This window comes from Podarcis gaigeae (assembly GCF_964106915.1).
Source record: "Podarcis gaigeae genome assembly, chromosome: 9".
Classification (NCBI taxonomy): domain Eukaryota; kingdom Metazoa; phylum Chordata; class Lepidosauria; order Squamata; family Lacertidae; genus Podarcis; species Podarcis gaigeae.
The window spans coordinates 42,625,739-42,651,118 of record NC_139685.1 but is presented as its reverse complement, the minus strand read 5'-3'; the positions used below and the strand labels follow the sequence as shown (position 1 = coordinate 42,651,118).

Below are 25,380 nucleotides of genomic sequence, written 5' to 3'. Positions count from 1 at the left end.
TTGTCTTGTCTTCCAATATAATCCAAAGGCATATTCAACAGGAGGGATTCATCAAGTTTCCTTTATGTTTAAGGAAGACTGAACACAGGAAAAACAGAAATGGCATGATTACATGCTGATAGATCATATCCACCAACAAACAGGAGGCACAATAGTTGTGAGCCAACTTAGCAGAGTTACATAGCTGTAGTAAGTACATAGAGTGATGACAGCAGAACAACATGTGCTTAAAATCAGCCACATATATTCTTTCAGCAGGACCAGCCTGAAATATTTTGCTGCCTGAGGATGAAGGGCAAAATCCTTCCCCCCCCCCATTCCAGATGAATCTTATTTCACCACTGGCAACAGACCAGCATCTTCTGCTATGTACAAGGGTAGCAGTTTACTTAGGATATGTAGAGCAGATAACAGAGAATACCCAGTCCCACACCCCATCTCCCAGCATCTACCACCTGAGATAGCTGCCTCACTCTGTCAAACAGTAGGGGTGGCCCTGTCTAAGTTTATGCCTGGGCAAGCCGTTTTTCACTTGATTTATGCCACTTATGTGCTTCACACTTTGAACACAATGTGCCTCACTCCTCTCCTCTGCCACAGCACAGTCTAGATCTGAATCAGGGGAGAGCATGGCTTTTTTTTTGTAAAGCAAAACAACAAGGAAGGGAAGTCAGATGCTGATTAAAGCTGCATCTGGTTTAGCAAAAAAATATATGCTTCCAAGAGACAGGCATTGCATTTATAGTAAACTCCCCATTTACACATGTTCAAGGCATGCACCACCGCACATGTGCTCATTGCCACGAACAGAATAGTGGCATGAAAGGGGCAAAAACAGCCCTTAAAAAAGTGAAATAAGCAAAAATGGCACAAAAATAGTGTCTAGCAATCCCACAAGTCTTCGCAAGTGCAATCCCAGGAGCTTTTGCACTGACCTTTGAGGCCTGTGGACAGCTGGAGTTTGAGCAAGGAGGTTTGGATGGGAGCGACTGTGGTGGAATTTGGTGGGTTTTTTGTCTCTAAGGGTTTTCCAAGGGTTTCCAGAGGTTTAGAGGGTGCTTGCAGGCATTTTCAAAGGTGTTCCCAAGATACGCAGTTTCATTTAAATGCTCAGTGCCTTGGAACATAGGTAAAATGTAAAGGGAGCCCTGACCATTAGGTCCAGTCGTGACCGACTCTGGGGTTGCAGTGTTCATCTCGCTTTATTGGCCAAGGGAGCCAGTGTACAGCTTCCAGGTCATGTGGCCAGCATGACTAAACTGCTTCTGGCGAACCAGAGCAGCACACAGAAACGCCGTTTACCTTCCCGCCGGAGCGGTACATATTTATCTACTTGCACTTTGACGTGCTTTCGAACTGCTAGGTTGGCAGGAGCAGGGACCGAGCAACGGGAGCTCACCCCGTCGTGGGGATTCAAACTGCTGACCTTCTGATCAGCAAGTCCTAGCCTTGGAACATAACCCCCACATAAATGGGAAGTTGCCTGTAAACTGCTGAGGAGGAGAATTAATGTCTGTGGGAGAATGAAGAAAGCTATCTATCACACAAGGAGGCTCGCAGTTAAAATTCCAGTAAAGTACTCTGCCATGGTGTAGATGCATATATAACCTGATATACATAATCAGATGAACTGGCTGGGGCTGATGGGAGTTGTAGTCCAAAATACGTGAAGGGCACCAGGTTGCCATTTTGAGGTGTTGCCATTTGTGTGAAACTGGAGATTATGTATATTTCCCACAAATGACTCTACCTAATATAGAACAGACAGCCTTCACCACCCTGGTGCCTTCAACATGCTTTGGAATACAACCCCCATGAGCCCCAGCCAGCTGGAGGATGGTGAAGGCTGAAGTATAAATACCTCAGAAATGTCCATTGTTTCTGTGCTGGATGTCATCTATAAAGCTCTGGAAAGCTTCACAGATCTGACATAAACACTTAGCGGGATGCCTAAGTATTTATCATGTTCTTTAAATTTTTATATTCCAGCCTTAAGGAGCAAACCAGTGAGGAGCCTTGGCTAGGCTACATCACACTTTCCAATTAATATGGATCAGGTATGTGAAAGGTGAGCCACTTGGGATGCTACGATCCCTGAATAGCCCCAAGAAGTCTAGAATATGCCAGAGGGGAAAGATACCTATATACAGATGACCTAAGGAAACCTGTAGAGATGTCTTACTGAGAAATAGTTATGTACATTTCTTTTGGATTATAATATCTGACTGTATAAATGCACTTAAATCATGTGTTGACTCTTTCCTATGCATCCATAAAGACCTTGTTCTTTTTGACAAGCTCACCACAGATTTGGGTTCTCTTGATGGCTCCTCTGCCAGGCAGTTTCCTGGACAAGGAAAGTTGAGTCCAGCTATTTAAAGCCTAACTTTCCGTTTAACGTTCCAAGCATTGATTAATTCTCACTTTTATTAGACCCTGTAATTTAAGAAGATCTGCCCCATCCCAGATTAATAACATCATCATGGCTGACACAGATCAGTGATGTACAGTGGTACCTCAGGTTACAGACGCTTCAGGTTACATACACTTCAGGTTACAGACTTCACTAACCCAGAAATAGTGCTTCAGGTTAAGAACTTTGCTTCAGGATGAGAATAGAAATCGTGCTCCGGCGGCACGGCAGCAGCAGGAGGCACCATTAGCTAAAGTGGTGCTTCAGGTTAAGAACAGTTTCAGGTTAAGTACGGACCTCCAGAACGAATTAAGTACTTAACCCGAGGTACCACTGTACAGAGGCAGAGCTGTCCCTCTTGGTGTAAGTTGAAGGGTGGAAAACCTGTCTCTGCATTTTTGGTCAGTGTTTTTCCTCTTTCATTGCAGCTTGTCATAATCCAGCGATTAGGCCATGATGAAATTCAGCAGCCGTCAGACAAAATGATTCTGTGGGTAGCAGATCCTTTGGGGAGAACTGATTTTGGCTGATAAATATAAAGAACTCCAGCTCAGTCTCTGGGCAAAATGAGATTGATAAATGAAACGTCTGTAGTGCACAGTGCTCACTTCCTGTCAGAGAAACACCACACTCCCCATTGCTTGTATTGTGATATGTCTGACTATGTTTAGCAGCGTTTGCCAGCAGGCTGCCTATCAGAAGGACCAAATCTGCCATTTAACACATTGGGTGTTCTGTCAGCACAAAATGCTGAAGCCGTTAATTGGCCTAGCCCAGATTGCTAATGTTCGAATCAAACATAAATCTAAGTAACTTAAATGAATTCAGACTGTCATGTCTACTAGACTTGCAAAAAAACAGTGGTTATTTTTAAAAAAATAAAAAGGAGTTCAAATGACTCCAAACTAAACCACCACAAGTATAACCCTCTTCTTAGAGTTTTCTTTCATGATGTGTATTTACCATATATTGAGATTCATTTCTAAAACATATCAAACTGATAACAGATTTCGTTATGATATAATTATGAAGTCCAATGATGAACCAGATAAACCAAATTTTGCTCACATTTTGAAAATACTGCATTTTTACAAAAATTAGCAAAAGATGACCAGCTAATGATAATAGGATCCCCCTTTTGTCTTTTGTCTTATATAATTTGTTGATTTGGAAGTCCTATTCTTTTTTAACCCATCTTTCATTTGGGAGATGACACTTTCTCCAATAGCATTGTTATTTTAAACCCTTTTGGGATTTGCGGACAGTATATGAATGTATGTCAAGGGTCTTCCCCCCCCCCCCCCATTCTGTTGTTTTTGGACTCAGAATCAGTTCAACAGGGTAAAACTAAGCAAAACAGAGCACCACATAACTTAATGAGCCTTTAAGATATATCCACATATACATACTACACCACATAATTTAGAATGTTGTACTAATTATCCATCCTGTTCAAGTCTTCTGAGGACAATCTACCCATTATCTAAGAGATGGGAAACATTTCAATGAAAAGTTTCTACATCTAAGCTGACACAAATGATCTGGCCTGGCACTGATCATGATCACCAATAAATTATTTCAGTGGTTGGAAGGAACTCTTTAGTTGTTGGTGAAGCAATAGACAGACAATGTGGCACCATTTGTATAAAGGGCAGAAGTTAGGACTGCATTCATAGCTACAGTGATAAAACTCCCACAAGTATTTTTCCCCTCCTGCTACAAAAATGTGTGTGTAGCTAATGCTAATTGAATCTTGGTGAATGCAAGCTAATTGAGAAGAATGAGCTTTTAACTATATTTGGACAGTACTTTTTTGAGTTATTATTTGCATTTACTATTTATTAAGTTTGCATACCACCCTTCTCCCGAAGATCACAGGCCACTTGACAGAAAAAAAAGTTGCAAAATGATAACACAAAATGCACAATAAAACAAAAATAAACTAATAACCTCACTCCTACAAACACATTTAAAGGGCCATAGAATGTTTAACCAGCCCAAGGCCTGGTAACAGAGAAATGTTTTTGCCTGGCACCTAAAGATATAATGAAGGTACTAGGCAGGCCTCCCTGGGCAAAGCATTCTACAAATGGGGAGCCACCACAGAAAAGGCCCAGTCTAGTGTTACCACCCTCCAGGTCTCTTGTGCAGAGGGCACACAAAGGACCTCAGATTATGAGAGCTGGATCTGGGTTGGTTCATAAGGGGAGAGACAGTCCTTGAGTTAAAGAGCAATGCATCTTTACTTGTGTAAAGTTCCTTCCCACTTAGAAGTCTTCTTTTGATCGGGAAGCCTGCCTTATCAAACTTCCTGATCCCAAGGAGGCTGACTGGCTTTAGAAGTCCTCTTCAGATCTTCCTTCTTAATGCAAAAGACTTTGCTTCAGACAGCCATGCTTCTACTCACAGAGAATGATGGGCCCTTCTTAAAGCTTACTTGCATGAGCAGCACCAAGTCCACAATAAGCTGCTGTGTAGAAGTGTCCACAGACATGGCCACGGTGCATATAATATGCAGAATGATGGTAGTGAATTGTGTTCTTAAGCCTCTAGTAATATTTCATTAAACTTCCTTTTTCTGAAGTCATGCCCAGAATGCTATACTGTAGCGCTGAAGAAGGGCCATAGCTCAGTGGTACAGAATCTGCCTTGCATTCAAAAGGTTGCGGGTTCAATTCCCAGCATCTCCAGACTCCCACCTAAAACCCTGGACAGCTGCAGCCAATCAGGGTGGACAATACTGAGCTAGATGGATCAATGGTCTGACTCAGTATAAGGCCACTTCCTATGTCCATCCTAAAATTTACCTTACATTTCTTATATTAATAGGGAAAGAGAACACCACATTTCAGAGATTCTCTAAGACTACAAATGACCAGAAAATTATACCAACAAATGGAACACTGAAGAGTACTTCTTCAAAGAATGCAGGGTCAACTAAATACATTTTGCTGTCTGAGGCAGAGCAACAAGTTACGCCCTGTCCCTTTTCCAAGTCAAGGGTGCATAAAACCTAAGGCTAGCCAAGTTTTTTTGCACCAAAGGCAGAAAATTCCACAAGTGTCTGTCCCCATTTCCTGGCAGTAGCAATATAACAACAACAAATTAAACAATTAGCAATTTTTTGCCCTTCCCTGATGCCCCAAATCTGTTGTCTGAGGCCACAGTTTCACTCTGTCTCATGGCAGGGCTGGCCCCGAAAAAGTGTATTCTTAGCTAGTTACGGAAATCTGGGTGCATTTTTTTCAGAAAGCGTCCGTTCACAATTTCTTTTGTTATTATTACTGTTTTCATTTAAACTGCAGTGGATTCATTTCCACAGTGTGATGATTGCAGAAGACAAATAAAAGTGGAACTGTAAGCAGGTTAAGTTACTGGCTTCAGATTACTGAAATAGCAAGCAAGTTTACTGCAAAAGAGACATCACCGCCTCATTTAAAAGGAAAAGAAGAAGAAGAAAACCCAGATGGCTCCCTGTCCCATATTTAAAGTTTTGAAAGAGCTTGGCAGATGCTTCCTGAGGCTGTAGATTCCTTATTTGGAAATAAAATGGTTCACAGAAAGCAAAGGGGGGAGGGAACATCTTCTGAGAAGACTCAGACCTTGATAAGTTTGAGTTGTCCAGTGTCCTAGCTAGAGGGGAACATGGTGATATGAGAGTTGATGCTACAGTGAAGAAGTCAAAAGTTATTGAATGTTTGGTACTGGGTGTTTGCTTCTTATGAAGTTAAGAGGACTCGACATTTTATAAGTGCCTGCAGCTCCCCAGTCCCATTTACTGGGACTGCATGGAGCAAGTGAAAATTGTAATGGGAGCAATTTTTCATAGTTTTCTCAGCAACAAACTATTAAACAATGACCCTGTATTTTGTTCTTTCAAGGTAGTTTTTAGTTCTACAAAAATGGGGACTTGCAAGTTAAGTCATGGCAGCCAGGGAAGGTACGATCTGCGTTGGAGCGCTGGTAAGGAAAAGCAGTAAGCCACACAAACACGTCTCAGGCTGCTAGACATGCTTGTTCATTGAGATAATTCATGAAGATTCCATAGCTGGTGGATCATCCAAAAGACTTACTGCTGGCTATCTGCAACTTTGGGGGTGTTTTTAAAATATAGGGCAAATACCAATTCTCAATAGCCTTATATCAAGCATAGCACATGCAACATTGCATCATAATTAACTTACTAATTTGCCTAGACCCACACAGATAATAGTGGCACGAAAGCTATATATTTAGAATTGTGTCCAGTTAGATTTGGAGGTAGCCAAGGACCCTTTCTTTCCATCCAGTTAGATGTTATGATAGGCATCCCTATAGGATGGCTGTGACTCCTATTTTGTCAATAAAAAGGTTTTGTAATGTTTGCGCATTAATCAAGGTACCAACAAGTGCTTGCCCATTCAAACAAACACAATAGCCCTATTCAGATGACAGTTAGGTAAAACCAATGGGGAAAAGTGGCAAACGTGTCTTACAATTTGTATGCATGTAAGACTCTTTACAAAAGGGACGCAGGTGGCGTTGTGGGTTAAACCACAGAGCCTAGGACTTGCCGATCAGAAGGTTGGGGGTTCAAATCCACGTGACGGGGTGAGCTCCCGTTTCTCGGTCCCTGTTCCTGCCAACCTGGCAGTTCGAAAGCACGTCAAAGTGCAAGTAGATACATAGGTACTGCTCCGGTGGGAAGGTAAACGGCGTTTCCGTGCGCTGCTCTGGTTCACCAGAAGTGGCTTGGTCATGCTGGCCACATGACCCAGAAGCTGTATGCCGGCTCCCTCGGCCAATAAAGCGAGATGAGTGCTGCAACCCCAGAGTCAGCCACGACTGGACCTAATGGCCAGGGGTCCCTTTACCCTTTACCTTTTAAGACTCTTTACAGACTCCGGACCAACACCTGAAGACCGAGGGACTGGAGCCAGAGGTGTAATCCCATATCCTTCCCCATACTCATCTTGCTTTTATCTGAAATGCTGTCTAAAATAAGACTAATAAGCAATCAGGAAGCTTCATAAACTTTGCTCAGTGTTTTTCATTAGACACTTTTGTTATACAGTAGTGTGATTTAGTGGAAGTAAAGACCAGTGAAGAAGCCAACATCATTAGTAAACTAGACTGGCAGTTGACTCATACCCCAACACTGGTTGACACGGCAGCTTCCTCCACTGTATCTGAGGGAAACAGGTTAATCTAGGGGGCACAGGGCAGGCCATACTGCAGATATAGTTCTGTTCTCCAACACCAGACTGCCATTCCTCAATACTCCAACATCTACACCCGAGGCAGCTGTCTCACTTTACCCAGTGGTAGGGCCAGCCCTGTTGAAATTTGAGTAAGGGCAAATCTAGAACCCCGGTAGTTGTTCATTGGATTATTCTAAATAAACGATCTTTTGTGATGAGGCTATACAATATTTCCTAGGATTGTGTCATTAAACCAAACAGGCGTTAATCCAAAATACTATGAAAGAATGCAATAAAAACAAACTAATTGCATCATGTGTTGCTCGTTGTTGTTTGTGATCTCAAATGGTGTCTAAAAAAGGACAGCCTCTCTCCCATTCTGCCCAGGGTTATTCTGGGTTATTATTATTAATCACTGCATAGGATAAAATAGCAACTATAAAAGCAAAATAAATCACAAAAGACAAGTGCAAGGAGTCCACACAAGAAGATATGAGGCTCCAGTCCTCTCAAACTGCAGAGTTGTAATTAAATCCCTAGATACACTGAAAAGAGTAAGAAATGTGGACTTTAATTGCAGAGGCTTTTAAAGCAGAGTTTTTACTTTTAGAAAGTCACAGCATGGTACAGCTGAAGATCTTAATAGAAGGAAAGATGAAAGGTATAGGAGTTTCAGTTTTATAACTTCTGCTTTATAAGATGCTGTGCATTAACTGTCAACCTCCACAATTGTGCCATTTTTGTTGTTCTGTTTTTCTTTATGGATTAGAGTTTTTTTTAAAAAGAAAGATGGACATACCACAGTTATGCTAATCATGAGTGGAAAATATGCAGTGAAATGACAGGATAGGATTAATTTCATTTCTTTCTTACATTTCAGACCCTGCCCCATGTTATCGTCACCACAACCTGAGGTAGGTTAGGCTGAGAAATGGCACCTGACCGACAGTCACCCAGAGAGCATCATCATCATCATCATTAATTAAATTTATATACTGCTCTTCATCTGTAGATCTCTGGGTGGTTCACAGCATAAAAATACAAGATGAAAACACTACCTCAATTTATAATCCATTGGCCCACCTGTTGCAACAAGAAATGGATGGAATGGAATCTGAAATCAGGGCTGCCTGTGCTTTGTTGTTTGTAACAGATTCAGTTATAAAAAGGGAAAGTCTCCTCTTCGCAAATTAACACCACACAGAGCAGCTAACACAAGTTGTAAACTGTCCTACTTAAGTGGTCACAATGAAATATATCAGAAGTTTGTATGTTAGAAACATAAAGGGGGGCGGGGAGCAATGACTAAATCATTGAAGGAGTTAATTATTCCAGCACTTTGCAGGAAAATGAACACCCATAAGGAACCCAGATCAAAATGTGCTGCCTGTCTGCTAAAAGTATTGTGTAAAAAAGTCTCCCAAAATATAAGAGAACCATACAAACACAGATCTCCAGTTCCACCAGGCATGACATCAGTTTCTTCCCGAAAACAACAGAATCCTTTCCATATTCTCATTGAAACAATATGCCACCATAAAGGGGCCTCTTCTTACCAAAGCCATCGCTTGGAGCAAAATGCTAATTAAAAGCAAGCCTACCTTTCTTCTCCATCTGCCCAGCTTTGCTCTTGAAACAAACCACTTATATTTACTTGTTGTGTAAAGTGTTTTGTTTATACTGTTCAGCGTGGTTGTGTGGTGTTTTTTATCCTCTCTCCTTTACTTTGAAAGCTTAGGTAATGTTTTGGGGAAATATGTATCAAAATGGTTAAGACGCGAGTCCAAATGCCAAAAAGAACAATATTTAGCTGCATATGAAAACCAGAAAGTTATGTTTTTCATCTCTTCCAGAGACAGGAAAAAAGAAGTCTGGCTTCACTCACTGACAGTAAGTGGGTGCAAATCCCAAAAAAAGTTAGACTCGCTTGAAATACTACTAAGCAGAAATCTGGCATTGAGAAAGTTGTATGTGATTTCAAATATGAAATGGAAATGCACCTAACTTTCTATCCACAGGGGGCCCAAGTTTCTTGGGTTCCATATTCCATATTGCCTCCAGAGTCCCACATCAATAGAAATTGCTTCATTTATTTAGGCAACATCCACACCATACATTTAAAGTTCTCTTATACCATTTTAAGCAGTCATGGCTTGCCCCCAAAGAATCCTGCAGTTTAAAGGACACTGAAGAATGACTAGGAGACCCCTCACAATTCCCAGCACCTTTAGCCGACAATAGTTCCTAGGATTCTTGTGGCAAGCCATGACTGTTACGAGTGCTTTAAATGTAGTGTAAATGAATACTCTCCATGCCTAACCCCATTGTGTAAGATGTGCATTCCTCACCTGTGAGGTTCAGGAGGAGGTTGCTGCTCAACATGGTGTCAGGATCAGGAAGGAATTCAGCCCACTTCATCAAAGGCATGAAATGTTCTCCTGAATTAGAGGTTTGCAATGCAGGATAACCCTTGAATGTTCTGATGAAGTAGACTGTAGTTCACAAAAGGTTTATGTCGTAATAAATTTGTTAGATTTTAAGGTCCTCAAGACTGTTTGTTGTATTTCCTGGTTTTTATCATTTTTGAAAATGTAAAACATAACAAAATAGGTTCATTCTCTTTTCACATTATATAAAGTACCAGCAGCCTCATTCCTTGGGTTACTAAGAAGCCTCCAAATCAGTGCAGTTTTGAAATGTGGCTAAAATCAGTGCAATCTGAAATGTCCAATTTGACATCTGGATCCAAAATAGCATTCAATTGCATCTATACATAAATGAAAACCTGCTCCAAGCATAGATGAGAACCTGCTCCTTCATCTCAGGAGCCATCATACAAAACGGGGAACAAACAACCAAGTTTCCAAAATATATAATAGATGGAGTTTTGGCTGGCTTTCTCTCTTTTATTTCCAGTTAAGAGAAATCTTATACAGCCAGGAGTGGAAATCCGAGTCACACCACGGAAACATTTTCTTTCTGTGGCCTAAATTACTTTGTCCTTCCTTCATTTTCCAAACAGATAAGTTCTGGCCACCAAAAAATTGGCAGCAGAGCAAATCACGAACGGGAAACAATCCACTTTCACAGAGAAACGAAGGAAAACTGAACTGTTGCCCTTTTGCAGTATATTTAATCTTTACTAGATATTACAAATATTTAGTCAGAGAATCCTGGTGTTTAGCTGAACTGCCCATCCAAGAAAAATTAGGAGACAGTAATAGCTATGTGGTTTAATCCCACTCTATGTACTTAGCACTTTAAAAGTATTTAAAGTATTCATCATTGCACAGGAGGGGAAGGCAAGCAGGTGGGTATCTATCCATGTGTGTTTGTTTGTGTGTTCACAAAAAGGCATCTCCGAGGCATATAAAACTGCTTGTTTGATTGCAGTTACTCTGGAGATGAAAAAGAAAGAGTGCTAGGACTGAGGGAAAGAAGTGGGACACACACACATGCAACTTGCTGCAATGCCAGTTCCCAGGAAAGTTTTGCTGAGCTATTGGATTCTCAGGTGCTACCCTAAAACCAGACAGCATGAAGACTGATTGTTATGGACTTGTGTTGGCAAGCAGGCACCGCTCATTTATAAATAAGAACATGGTGGTCCCTCTGGCAGAACAAAACTAAAGGGAATGACAGGATGTTACTAAGGGAAAGTGGCTGGAAATAGCTACATTTTGTGAGGTTCTTGGAGCTCCTGTTTATATTTTGTAATGGGCCTTTTTTTAAAAAGCCAAAAGATAGGAAGCATGTACATCATATACACAGCATGGTGAAAACTCCTCCTGTCTATAGTAAGAGATTAAGAGTCACCCAACATCTAGCTTAGGTGTGGGCCACATTTGCACCATACATTTAAAGCGCTAATTCACCACTCTAGTCATGGCTCCCTGTATTCCCCTCACACCCTATTCACTTTCCCTGAGTGGTTTAACAACCAATCCCTCTTGGAATAGTAACTCTGTGAGGGGAACAGGGATCTCCTAACATTTCTCAGCATCCTTAGCCAACTCCGGTTCCCAGGATCCTTTGGGGGAAGTTATGACTAAAGTGATATCATAGAGCTTTAAATGTATAGTGCAGATGGGGACCACAACTAGTCTAGATGCTGGGTGAGGTGGGGGTGGCTCCTCACCTCTAATATAGCCATGGCCTGTGTCGGAATTCACAGTGCCCTGAAGGCTGACAACATTGCGCAGGAAGTGGAACAGAAAGATTCAAGTGACACCATTTTCAGCTCGCCCCCCCCCCCCTCTGCAAATTGTGGTGACAAAGTGTGTCCATTGTTTACTATAATGGGCTCACATCATCGGCTATTGCAACACCAACAAAAGCAATGGTGACTTTCATTTCTATCTTTTTTTCTTTTTCTAAAAACACCTTCACATTGTGATATCTTGAATCCCCTTTCCCTTGATAAACTGGTAGCAGGAACTTGGCCAGCCCAGATTCTTCAGAGATGCCAACAGAACAGCCATTTCTCAGGAGTGGGTGCTTTCGAACACTGAACTTTTGCGGATGGGGAGAAGGCATGGGAGGATGCATGCTGATGTTCTGGCCCAAATTCAGACTTACGATACCAACATACTGTGTCTACAACACTGGCCTGAAACGGCATCTTGTAAAAGAATTCAATAGCTTCTAAATCAGACCGATGCATATCCTGTACATATGTACCCTACAGACACTTTTCTTTAAAAGTGTGTTTGTGCTGGATGTTGTGGGAGCTCCAAAGTCCACTTCTAAGCCACCAGGCCTATTGCCAATCCCAATGAATTCTTCATCCATAAACAGCACTCTTTAGCTACTGGGATATTTTCTTCTTCATAAAAGTGTTCAAGTTTGTGAACAGATTGTGTCCTGCAATTCAGGCCTATGTAGCCTTGGGCTACATAGCGTGAGGTAATGGCTTTTTCTACCTGCCTTGCTCCACCGTCCAGCCCTAGGAGCCTTCATAAGGGAGATGTTTCCAGAGGAAGAACTGTGAGGAGAGGGAGACTCTGTTTGCCATCAGCGGCTGGTTGGTTCCATCTTTGCTGCCGCACCTCCAGCCAGAGGTACCTTCAGAAGGGAGCTGCTGTAATGAGCATTATGTGGATGTGTATTTCAATAAGCTGAATAGAGTGAAGGTTATAAGGCATGGGGTGTGGAGAGAGTTTGTGTATGAACTTAAAAGTGCTTAGTTTATTTTTGGGTTTCTATTTTGTTAATGCTGTTAATATTGTTTTATAGATTGCAAATTGATTTGTTAATCACATGATATGACTTTTGCTTTAACTGTCATGTTTAGCTTATTGTTTAGTGGCTGCTTTGTTAACAGTGTTTAAAGACTGTAATTGTTTCACTGATTGTTAATTATTCAATATGTTTTATGCTGTATTTGTGATGTTCTATTATGTTCTATCATGTTATTGTTTGTAATCTGCTTTGGGATTCATTTGAATAAAAAGCAGCATAGAAATATAAAAAATCAAATCAATAGTGAGCCTCACTGCTGAGGAGGAGATATAAATCTGGATCCCGCACTGGCAAGTTACAGGGCCCTGGTCCCCGAGTACTGGACACACAGCAACAGTAATTTTGTTAGGCCATTTTTAAAAGCTGGATCATTGTAAACTAATTAGAATTCCTACAATTATTTTTAAAGGTAGTGTTTTTAAAAGACTTAAAAAAAATAAACTCAGCTACCTGGCATATAGTTATTTTTTGCTACCATTTCCTAAAGAGCCACGATATTTTAAAAAGTTGTACATCAGTGCTATAGGCAATTGTCCTTCATTGCTTTGAGAAAGGTCTGTGGTACTTTTAATCATCTAATATGCTCCACTGCAGGAGAACACCCTGGAAATGGGGAAATGCATATATATATATATATATATATATATATATATATATATGTTGCTGCATGTGCTGTGTGCGTATGCATTGGGTGTCAACTGAGTTACATTTCTCCCCAAGGTGTCATGGGTACTTGTCTTACCAAATTTGATAGAACTGACAAGTGTTTTCATGTAAGAGTGGGAAAAGGGGAGGGCAATGTATAACTCCCCATCACCTTGTCAAGCTGAGTGAAGGCAAACTCCAGCGTATTCCTTCACAAGTGATGAGGTGTTCCGGAGTCATTAAAAGTCATAAAGTTAGACTGCAACTATGCGCCATGCATATGAGATGAAGTCAGCCAGGGCTGTCCTCCTTGTAACAGGTGAAGGCTCCTCTTCCATACCCTTTCAACTCTCAGACTGAACCACGGGATCCGGCTGAGTTGGAGCACTTTCTTTGCAATGCACTTAGGAGTTTTCACGAGAGCTGTAAGTGTAACTTTGGCCTGGCTTTCTGCCACCTGTCTCATTAGGCAGGTATCTAAGGGCCTTTTCACACACACACACAGTCATTCCCCAAATATCTGACACTGCTAGCCTACTGTCATTTATTTCTGCTGCTTCTCCCTTCATAATAACATTAAGTTTCTAACTAACAACGATAAATATCCATGGAGAAAAAGTGGTTTCCTCTTGCTTGTGATGGCCTTCTCTTGCTTGTGATGGCCTTCTCTTCTCATTTCTCCAAGGTAAGGAGCATAGTTTTATTTTTGGAGTGATGAAAGGGGCTAACAAAGGGAAAGCATAACTTTCAGAGTGCTCAGGCATTAGTGGGCCATACTTATGTAGACGTATATGAAGTACAATTCAATCCTGCTCATGTCTGTTCAGAAGTAATAATAATAATATTATAATAATTTATTATTTGTACCCGGCCCATCTGGCTGGGTTTCCCCAGCCACTCTGGGCTTCCAACAAAGATTAAGAATACATCAAAATAAGTAAGTTCAGTGGGATTTAGTCTCAGTTAAGTAGGTGTTGGGTTGCAGTCAAAATGCATCTAGAGTTTGACTTCATTGACTTCACACTGCATGCTTAAAGGCCACACCTATTTAACTGATAGCTTCCTATAAATATTGCTTGGGAATTCTAGGAAACAAACAAACAAAATGAGTGCAGTTTTAAAATCAGGGCAGTTTTGAAAGGTTTATTCTGCCATCTTGTTTTAAAACAGTGTCCGGTTGCATCCAATCACAAGAAAACCTGTTCCTTGATCTCAGGAACCATCATGAAAAGTCTAGTTACAGTATCTTAAAAGGTTTCCAAATGCCAAACAAACAGGTCAACAACTTTCCTAAAATATATATTAGATTTTTGTACAATGTATTTTTGGCACTTTCTTCACAAACTGATTTAGCAACAGCAATGGTGATGGTGATAATAGCCATGGATTCAAGAATATGCAACCCACTGATGTACTAAGGGACATAAGAGGTGCGTCCTGTTTCACTGCATGAGGTGAGATGGGAAGTGGAACCCTGCTCTTACATGCCATCTGCTGTGCTACCATCACCACTGGCACTGCTGCCACATCTCTTGCCATGCAACTTCTGCTGCTGGGGGAGACGCAGCACAGGCATCAGTGCCAATTTATGATCTTGCTGAAATCTAGTGAAATCTCTTGTGCTCTGTGAAATTTCTCCAGAAATAGGAGGCAGAAGTGGCAAGCCACTCACAGGGGCACCACCTCGGGGGCTTCCGCCAACTGAGATGGCTGCTTCACTCCGCTTCATGAGTGGGCTGGCCCTGCTAAGGCTGTTTCACTTGCCATTTGCAATTGCAAGAGACTAATGACTTCTAACTTGTGGCTACCAAGTCGCATGTGTTTAGAGCTAAAGTAGAGAGAAAACAGTGCACTGCTTTAGAAATCACATTTTTTTTTATCTGTCTGCCTGCTTAATTTGCATTAGTAGGGTTTTTTAAAGCCCTCTTTGTTTAGTTTTACAAATTATTAATTTTGTGTCGTGTTAAGGCTGAAAGCAGCAATTCACTGATTAAATCAACATGGTGGTATTTTGTGCAGCAGTTTTAACATTTGAAATCAATAAACCACACCATTTGGCACAGTCCTCAGGGCTTTTGGTGCCAGGGTGGAGATTTTCCCTGCATTTTGGAGCAACCATGTGAATTCCAGCTGTTCTCCATCACCTCAGTCATATGGAAGTTATTTGTAGCAGGTTCCCCGTGGTGGCAGAATTGTATGGAGCCTTTAGTCCTTGGAACAAGAAGAAACCTGCTGGATCAAATAGAAGACAAATATAGCCCTACATCCTGTTCTCAGAGTGGCCAAGCAGATGCCCATGGGAAGGTTGCAAGCTGGACTTGAGCGCAAACTGCATTCTCCCACCTTCTGATTCCCAGGGTCTGGTATTCAGAAACATACTTCTTTTGACAGTGGAGGTGTAACACAGCTACGTATATTGTGGATCGTATCCACTGATAGCTTTCTCTTCCATGAATTTGTCTCATCCTCTTTTAAAGCCATCCAAGTTAGTGGTCATTATGCTATCCCAAGGGAGCAAATTATTCCGTAGTTTAACTACGTGCTATTTGAAGTACTTTCCTTTGTCTTTACTGAGTCACCCAACATTCAGCTTCATTGGACAACCCTGAGAATGAGAGCATAATGAATGATGGTTATTTAATTGAATGTCTGTCTCTGGTAGCTTATCCTGCATCATCATCATGCCTGGGTGAGTTTTCAACCTCTTGATGATATCTTAGATCACAGAAAAACATGCGACAAGCATTGACCAAAACAAAACCCCTTGGCTATGATGGATTGAAAATACTGTGTGAAAAATTGTGTGAAATGTGTGATAGACAACATTGGCACTCTTCTAGAAAAATAGCTTCATTCCCACTGTTGCCTTTTGAGGCCTATGGCACATGTGCATGGTGTCATCATGCATAAACAGGAAATTAAAATAGTAATGCCAGCACAAGTTGTGAATAAGTCGGAACACATTTAAAAGAAAGTCCCATTTATTCAACATGTCTTCCTCCAGTAAGTGTGATTGGGATCATGGTTCAAATCCATTTGAAATCATTATTCAAAATCAAGAGCACGTATAGTCCCTCTGGCAGGGGGTTCAACATCATTGCAAGCTACTTTGTGTTTGCACAAAGTCGGTCCTTGGTCCCCATATCTAGTGTGAGGAGGGAGGTGCATGTTGTGTTTCTTGGCAGTCCTCACTCCTGAGACAGAGCTGCTTTTATTTATAGGAGGTGCAAAGCCACTGCTTCCCTTGATGCTCTGTTGAAAAATCCAGGCAGCCGTTTATTTTAAGCCACATCCAAGATAACAAAGTGACATTATCAACAGTGCCACCACAGGGCAGCTGCATTTATTTATTTATTCAATGGGCGAAAGTGTTACAGAGATGCAGTGAACCCTCTTGAAAAGCTAGCAGTGCATAAATGGCCCAATAATAGAATTACATGCACCTGTCTACTTTGCACACTCTTGGCCCATGGAAGTGCCGCTGACAATACTTTAGTCTCACAGATCTTGACATAACTGCACCAGTGTATATGTCTCTGCTTGCTATAGTTGGTGTTCTATCTCTTTAGTACCAATAGTACCAATAGGGGACAGTAGTGCAGTTGTAGAGCACATCCACCAAGTGCAGAAGATTCCTTCAGCTGAACGTCAGAGACCTCCAGGTCCTGGACTACTGTTGCCTGTTAGACAGACAAGTTCTGGGCCAGAAAAACCAAACATCTGATTCAGTGTAAGGCAATTTCACATACTCAATTTGCACATTTAGAAAGTCATTCCTTCATCAGTTCTGCTACTGCCATGCTAAAGGTAAAGGTAAAGGTACCCCTGACTGTTAGGTCCAGTCGCAGACGACTCTGGGGTTGCACACTCATCTCGCTCTATAGGCTGAGGGAGCTGGCATTTGTCCGCAGACAGCTTCCGGGTCATGTGGCCAGCATGACTAAGCGGCTTCTGGCGAACCAGAGCAGCGCACGAAACACTGTTTACCTTCCTGCCGGAGCGGTACCTATTTATCTACTTGCACTTGATGTGCTTTTGAACTGCTCGGTGGGCAGGAGCTGGGACCGAGCAACGGGAGCTCACCCCATCACGGGGATTTGAACTGCCGACCTTCTGATCGGCAAGCCCTAGGCTTTGTGGTTTATACCACAGCGCCACCCACATCCCTGCTATGCTACCAGGGCATAAATCAGGCTTTGACTAATTACATGTGAACCCAGGTTTGTGGTTTGTCTCACTCCAAACAAACCACAAACCCACTGTTACCAAGTTTTGCTTCCATTCGTGCTTTGTGCAAAATTTTACCCTTGTGCACTAGGCTAATTTCTACACCCTTGTGTGAATTAATTGAAACAAAACGTGTTTTTTATCTTACTTGTAATTCTGTACTCAAAGCAAACACAAAAAGTCAGTTTCATCATTTTTTATCTTTTAATGATGCAATCGTTATGTCAGCAGCTACTGTATTGCATCAGATTGTAGAATACTGTCTGACCGCCGTAGTGTATGATGCAATCCTTACATCAGCAGTTACAGTATTTCATCAGCTTTTCATTCGACCACCGTTCAAGATGGATGTGACACCTAGGAAATGTATGAAGATTGTAACTCTGCACGAATACACAGCTAAGACGTATCGAGAGATTGCTTCAGTGGTTGGTGTGAGTTTAGCAACTCTCAGCCATGTTACCAAGCTGAAGCAGGAAACCGGATGGGTTTCTCCTAAACGTAAAGGAAAGTGTGGTCGTAAGAAGAAAACCACTCCTAGAGATGACGCTTTCTTGCTTTGACAAAGCAAAAAGGATCCCCGCAAGACGAGGACACATTGAATACAGATTTGAAGGAGAAAGGAATCCAAATCAGTTCCTCTACAGTTTGCAGGCTCCTTATTGCCGTCAGATGAAAAGCCAGAAGACCTGTCAATAAACAGCTTTTAACCAAAAAAATGAAATAAAAGCGGTATAAATGGGCATGGACGAAAGACCAGTGGAGAAAAGAATTTGTGGGCTACATGCAAAAGTTGCCACTGTGCTGTAGACTATACAACTATGGAGAAGCTCATTCAGGCGCTGATTCAAGTGTGGCACAGGGATCCAAAAATCAACAGTGAATGTTTGAAACTAGTAGACTCCATGCCAAACCATGTTCAAATGCTACTTAAAAATAGCGGAGGTCATATCCATTACTGATGTACGTATATGTGAGTTTTGTACATGTACATGTTAGTTTTGTACAATAAACTACTAAATTCATTGTTTGTTTCAATTAATTTGCACAAGGCTGTATATGCACCTCTGTATTTCTGTCCTCCATCCAGACAAGCAGAGTTCAAGGACACATTCCAGCCAGGCAAAAATATTTGATGTGTGAGGCAGGACCAGTGAGAAGTGTGGCTTGGGAACACTACTGATCAGATACAGAGGCCTGGAAGGCCACATTCAGCCCCTGGGTCTGAAGTTACCTAGTCTCATTTTAAATAAATAATATTTAGACATACTGCGGTACCAATTTGGAATTTTTGGTCACTTTAAGCAGCAGTGTTGTACTGCACATTTCCAAAGCTGTCTTCTACCATTCTGTGGGACATTGCAAGAGTTCCTAGTGTTACACCTAAGAAGAGATCGCATGCTGCTCCTATAGCACCCCTAAAAATATTAGTACCCCATGAGGCAACTTCAGTGATGTGTATTAGGCCACCCACATTGGTATTAATACAAATATTTGCTTCTGGTGATTCACTTACCTTCATCCAATATTTACCCCTAAGGAATGTTTTCCAGCTTAGACTATGAGCCTTTGCTGTTGATTTAGGAACCAGATTCAATTAGGAGCCCTGCTTAAAAGCAGTCAAGCAGCAGCAGCAAAGCAATAAAGGGGGGAAAGGCTGTAAAGAACGCTTCTGAGAAAAGTGTAAAAAAATACTGTAGAATCACAAGAACAGAATGTACGACATGTAGGCGAGTTGGATGTGAAAGTTTAAAAGCCACCCAAAGTCCTTTCTCTTCATGACACTTAAATTGCAAAAGCCATCTGGTCTTGAATTACATTGACCACATAAGCACAGAAGAACCACATAAGGACAGTTTATTTATTTTTGCCGCAGACTAATTGTACAACTGAGGGCTCATCCACACTTCTATTTGTACCATGATTCTAAGCACAGGTCTGTGATTGCTAGGCACGGGTCTGAAAGTGGGGTGGGGGGTTTTTTGGTCCCACCACCTTCCCCGGGAAAAACTGCTGTATAATCCTGATCCAATTCATCAAAATGGGAAAGAAAATGGTATTTTAAACGGCTGTATCCATTTGTCTGTGGTGGCCCAGGATCTATATCCAACCAAGGAAAATTCATGGTTCTCATGAAAACATACCTCCAACATTTCTCCGATTAAAAAATAGGGATGTCCTACCATACCTTCCAACAGTTCTCTGATGAAAATAGGGACGTCCAAAGGAAAAGTGGGATATTTCATTTGAGAACCAGCCTCTATCAAACTTTTTTGGGATAATGTACATATTCTCATCACTCCCATCCAGGAATACCAGCAAGATTTCCAGGGCCCAGAACACTGTATGTGAGTTGACATCCAGCAGCATCAAGACAGCCTCAGGTTTCCCATCCATGGCTTACAGTGTCTGTAACTGTTGTGATTTCACCCAGTTTGAACACTAAAGAACATATGAACTGAAATGATTAAGTGGAGAGCTCATCTCTACTCTATTTCTTACTCATTTAAATAGAAGACTGCTTTCCTCCACCACCATTTTCCCATTTTCCTTTGGTAAAAGGAGCCTGAAGAAGCATCACTTCACGAGCTGCATTCTTCAACAGTGGTGAATGGCAAATTATATCTGAAAACAAAGTTTATCATAATTGGGGCACTTGCAAAGTCTTTTGCTGCTGCTGAATGCTATATGGGCCCAAGGGGTATTGCATGTAGTACAAGAGTAGCAACTCGTAGTCATTAGCAGTGTTGGAGGGGGCTGATAGCTATCCTGTCATTAAAAGAATTATTGTAATTTTAACTGCAGTGTGACAGTCTTTTTTTTAAAAAAAAAAAACCTTGTCGTTGAATGATGAACAAATCCCATCATGTTTCATTACTGTAAGGGCTGGTGTTCAAAACACTGGACCTTACTGTAGTCTGGTTCATCCTTATCACAGAATATAGCCAATCCAGCCAATCTATCAAACCCTACCATAGATTGTTGGATTGGTTCCTTTGTTCTTCAAGGTTTTCCTTTAATCCCTGCAATATTTTTTTTTTAACATGGCCTTTTGGAAATTTCACCTGTGTTCAGTAAGTAGCTTCCTAAAGACCTTGAGGCTATCTACCCTTTCCCTCTTTCAAGAATCTCTTCAGCCAACTAGCCCTCATGCAGGACCGACCTTCTGCTGCCTGAGGCAAACCAGAAAATGGCGTCTCCTGCCATGCTCTGCCACTCCTACAAAACAGCACTCAACAGACATTTGCCTAGGTGGGAGCTGGGGAGGCCTTTTCGTAGCTCTTTGCAGAAGTCTGAGAGGTTTTGGAAGATGGAGGTGCTGAGCGACATCCACAAAGGTGGCTACTTCAATGCTCCCCTCTAGTTTCCCACAGAATCTGAACAAGGGGAACAGCTTTTTACCCCTCTCCTCCCCAATAATAATAAAGGGCTGGTAGGTGGCTGGACTTCACAGCTCAGATAAAAAATGTTCCACTCTATTACAAACTGAACAATCCCTATGCCTGCAGGGGAAAAGGAGAAGCAGCCATGAGACAGGTGGCTGATGGGTTTGCGTGCCTGTTCAGTGGGCTGCAGCTTCCTCTTTGGTGCATCGTGGGTGTTTTTTTTTAACGATTTCATGTAATTGCTTAATAGATAAATTCACTTGAATGTTTTAACTTACAACTTCTAGTGAATCTTATAGTCTTTTAAAAACAAAACAAAACAAAACAAAAAAACCCTTAAAGTTAAATGAGTATCAGCAGGAATGAATCTGGCATTTCCATCAAGCAAGGAAGCCAGCCAGCCAAATTCTTTTAAAAACACAATGGCAAGAATAGATGTTGATACCTCTTTGAAGTGGGGATAGTCATTATTCTTCTTCCCCATTGTTCATCAGTGCTGACCAGATTTCAAGCTGCTTGGGATGTTAAATGATTTCAATATATGGGTCTGTATCACCTGTATAGTTGAAAACAAGAAAAACGCTTGACAGATATTCATAATGATTGCAATTAAAAGGAAAGCAACCCAGTTTCTGATTAATTTGGAAACCAGGAAAAAGCTTGAAAAGACCTGCATATCATGATAAAAAGGTCATAGCAGGAAGGATTGCAGTGACTGGGTTGAAATGATTAGTTTAATCTACAAGCAGTTTGTAGCAGATTTGGGAAAGAATGTCCCTTGAAAAGGTTTGTGTAGCAAATGGAGTTCTGTTCTGAAGTTCAAGGTACAGCAAACTAAAATGGCCTCTGTAAGAATAGTTTCCTTTGGAGGACAGAGAAACATCAGAGATGTATTGTGTTTTTACAAAATAAGAAGAAGAAGAAGAAGAAGAAGAAGAAGAAGAAGAAGAAAAAGAAGAAGGCTGTACATGAACTCAAGTTATCATCATGTTGATCCCAACCTAAACAAGTATCTATGCATACAAGAATCCAATACTGCTCCAACAAATCTTTTACTTATCATTGCAGCTACTGAGTCAGAAGAACCAGATATCTTCACTTCTCATCCTTTCAGCTCAAGGCAAGTGTGAGTTTAAGCCTCCTAATTGGTTGATTTTCAGCATTTGTATGCCATCCCATAACACAAAGTTTTCTGGGTGGCTTCCAACACATGGCTATACATGGCTCCAGACTGAAGAAATTCCCTTGGATGGTCTGGAAGGAATCCTGGAGTTTCTGGGGATCCCAGCAACACCCTGCCCATACTTTTGCTTCCTTGCAGGACAATAATTCCTGAATACAACTGTTGGCCTGAATCCAGAGGTCTCCTACTGTATATCAATTTGAATTTCTTCAATCCTAGGTGCTCAAAAGTTCAACAAGAAAATGCTATCTACTTAAGCTCTTTCCCCCCTCTTTAAATAATTTTGAAATGATCAGCAAGTGTTGTATTCATGATTACAGAGGACAACACTGGGGACGCTTGCTATGTGACAAGACACATTCAAAATTGCCAAGTTATCCTCAGCCTGCCAAAGTACATGGCTGTGCTAGCACGGAGATAGTCCAAGGTTAGACATCAAGGAGTAAAAGTTTAATGGCCTACATGGCAGAGGCAGGTTGCAATGAAGGGAACTTTCCCTCCCTGAGCATTGTTCTCCAAATCCTGATCCAGAGATTTACAGCTGATATTTACATAAAACCAGACATATTAATTGCAATCACACCATTGTTTTGTTTGAGCATGGTAGCATTTTATATACCAGTCTTTTTACAACTAGTTAAAAGAAAAATGGATATTTCATCCATTTTTCTTATTCTATATTAGCTTTCTTCCCCTCTCCTCCAATGTCCTACTTCTCAGTCATCTGTGTCTCCTCTGTTGTTGTTGGGAGCAAGAAGAGCACAAGGTGGCCAATTTTCCAGTTCAGGAAGGATCATAATTGGTGTCTTGTGCAACTTGTTAGACAACCAGTGCTTTGACATAACAGCTGCTTCTATGGAAGATAATTCTCTGCTTGTGTGAGTGAGATGTTTGCAGTTGTTTTCCAGGAAACCAACCAGCAGTTTTCACAGCCTGTTTTAAAGTGTTCTATTTTCACATTTCTTAATACTTTTTCTTTTCTACAAAGCTCTTGTAGAATCTTATTTTCATAGCAAGTTTCCAGCTTAAACCAGTTCCTAAGTAGCAGAACAACTGACCCAGACCCTCCACCATACAGCCCCATGGGCTGGAAACCACCATCACAAACAAACAACAGTAACAACAACAACTTCATTTACATGGTTAAACCACAGAGCCTAGGACTTGCTGATCAGAAGGTTGGCGGTTCGAATCCCTGCGACGGGGTGAGCTCCCGTTGCTCGGTCCCTGCTCCTGCCAACCTAGCAGTTCAAAAGCACGTCAAAGTGCAAGTAGATAAATAGGTACTGCTCCGGCAGGAAGGTAAATGACATTTCCGTGCGCTGCTCTGGTTTGCCAGAAGTGGCTTAGTCATGCTGGCCACATGACCCGGAAGCTGTACGCCGGCTCCCATGGCCAATAAAGCAAGATTAGTGCCGCAACCCCAGTCAGCCACAACTGGACCTAATGGTCAGGGGTCCCTTTACCTTTAAATCCCAAAATAGGCTTTTTGACTTCCAGGAAATGGAATCATGTTACTTATGCACTGTTGTTAAATTCAAAAGCCTTTCAAGTTGCTTCCGTTCTGTTTGCTTGTACAATAATACTTTGCATCGTCTTAATCTGTATTTTAATTGTATGTATCTGGTGAACTACCCAGAGAACTTATATTATGGGGCAGCTATATAAATTAAGAAAATAAAGCAAGAATTGAAATGAACAAGAATCTCAGGCCCTTCTGCAAAAAGTGACATGTGTTAAGAAAGAATGAGAGGCAACTTAATATTAAGAAAGGTGAGCAGATACAGAAATTTCTAAAGCTGTTTAGGATTTTGTGTAGGGTAAAAGAAGACCTGGATAATTATATATTAGTAGTAACCTACTGTTATTTTCTGTTCACCTATATTGTGGCTATTTGAAATAACCTACATGTGATGTTAAATGTTTTGTCTTATGCTAAATACTGAAAGCTATGTTTGCCCTTGCATACCTGTTTTACTTTCTAAATTTTGCTCTAAAATTGCACCACCCAAAAGTGCCAATGGCAGCTTCCCTCTCATGCCTAACAGCCACATCCAGTTGAGGAATGTGGCAAGTGATTGACTTTTGTTGCAATACAATCAAATTGCAGCCTATTCATCCTGCTGTAGAATAAAATGGCCTTTGTGAAGGATCTTCTGGTTTAATTTTTGAAACAGTGGGGCATATTAGACGCACTCTTTCTTGGAATATTATACAACAAATATTGTACAGCAGAGCTGCTGTTGGAATATTTTTCAATACTGAAAGTTAATGATGGATTTCCTCCCCCTATTATTGGTACAGTATAATTAGTAACTGGAGTCAGAAAGAAGAAAAGGGATTTAATGTCAAGAATGCTGGTGCCAACTGATTTATAATAGTCCAGAGCCTGGCATGTTGCATTAGTTTCTACTTTTAATAATGCCCAGCAAAGTTTGTAGAACTATCGAGTAGATTCTTATAAGCACCCGAAACAGGCTCCCCCCCCCAACCCTTCCCCACCCTCAAAGAACAATTGAAATTGTTGCAACATGAGAAAAGCCATAATGGATTTAAATGATGTCTCGAGGCAATTGTACCATACAACTTTAAAAGAGGAATTGGCTAATTTGCCTATTAGTTCCAATGAAGAATGTCCTTTATGAGTACCTGTCTCTGTACGTCTTGTTCTTTCTCAAGCCCTTGCTGGCAAATTTGATCGGGTGTCTATGCCCACAGACTTTAAATTAAAGGACTTCTGGATCTGCCTCTGCAGCTGTCTCAGCGGTTCCTTTCATTGCCAATGGAAACTGCTGAATTCCTCGAAGGAGCACAGAGAGCAGCCCCAGAGTGACCACACACATTTCTTGACCAAAAATGGTCACTGCAGGAATGTTCTTTGTTCATTGATTGTTTTCACTCTCTGTGTGTTGCAACAGGCATTCTGATAGGAACACCATATGCACAGTAAGTGGGATACAACATAATAAAATGCTGAGGTCCGATATACATATAGAGGTTCCTGCCATGTCAGTGGCACAGACATTCAGATCACTGTCAGCCTTGCAGATCTGCAATAGAAGTGGGGTACCCTTCTCAGCTTTCCTTCTGGCCAACCTTCCAGGG

At 41.4% G+C, this 25,380-nt stretch overlaps 1 long non-coding RNA gene across 1 annotated transcript in view; it reads right to left on the bottom strand.

Annotated features, from left to right (window-relative positions):
• LOC310852572 overlaps nucleotides 1–25,050 on the bottom strand; it is a 32,029-nt gene extending 6,979 nt beyond the window's left edge. The window contains exons 1-2 of the long non-coding RNA XR_014568278.1: nucleotides 24,925–25,050; nucleotides 21,538–21,648 (exon numbers count right to left, since the gene is read on the bottom strand). This is a non-coding gene — a long non-coding RNA (uncharacterized lncRNA). The remainder of the gene's footprint in view (nucleotides 1–21,537; nucleotides 21,649–24,924) is intronic.
• Between the last annotated feature and the right edge of the window lie 330 nt (nucleotides 25,051–25,380).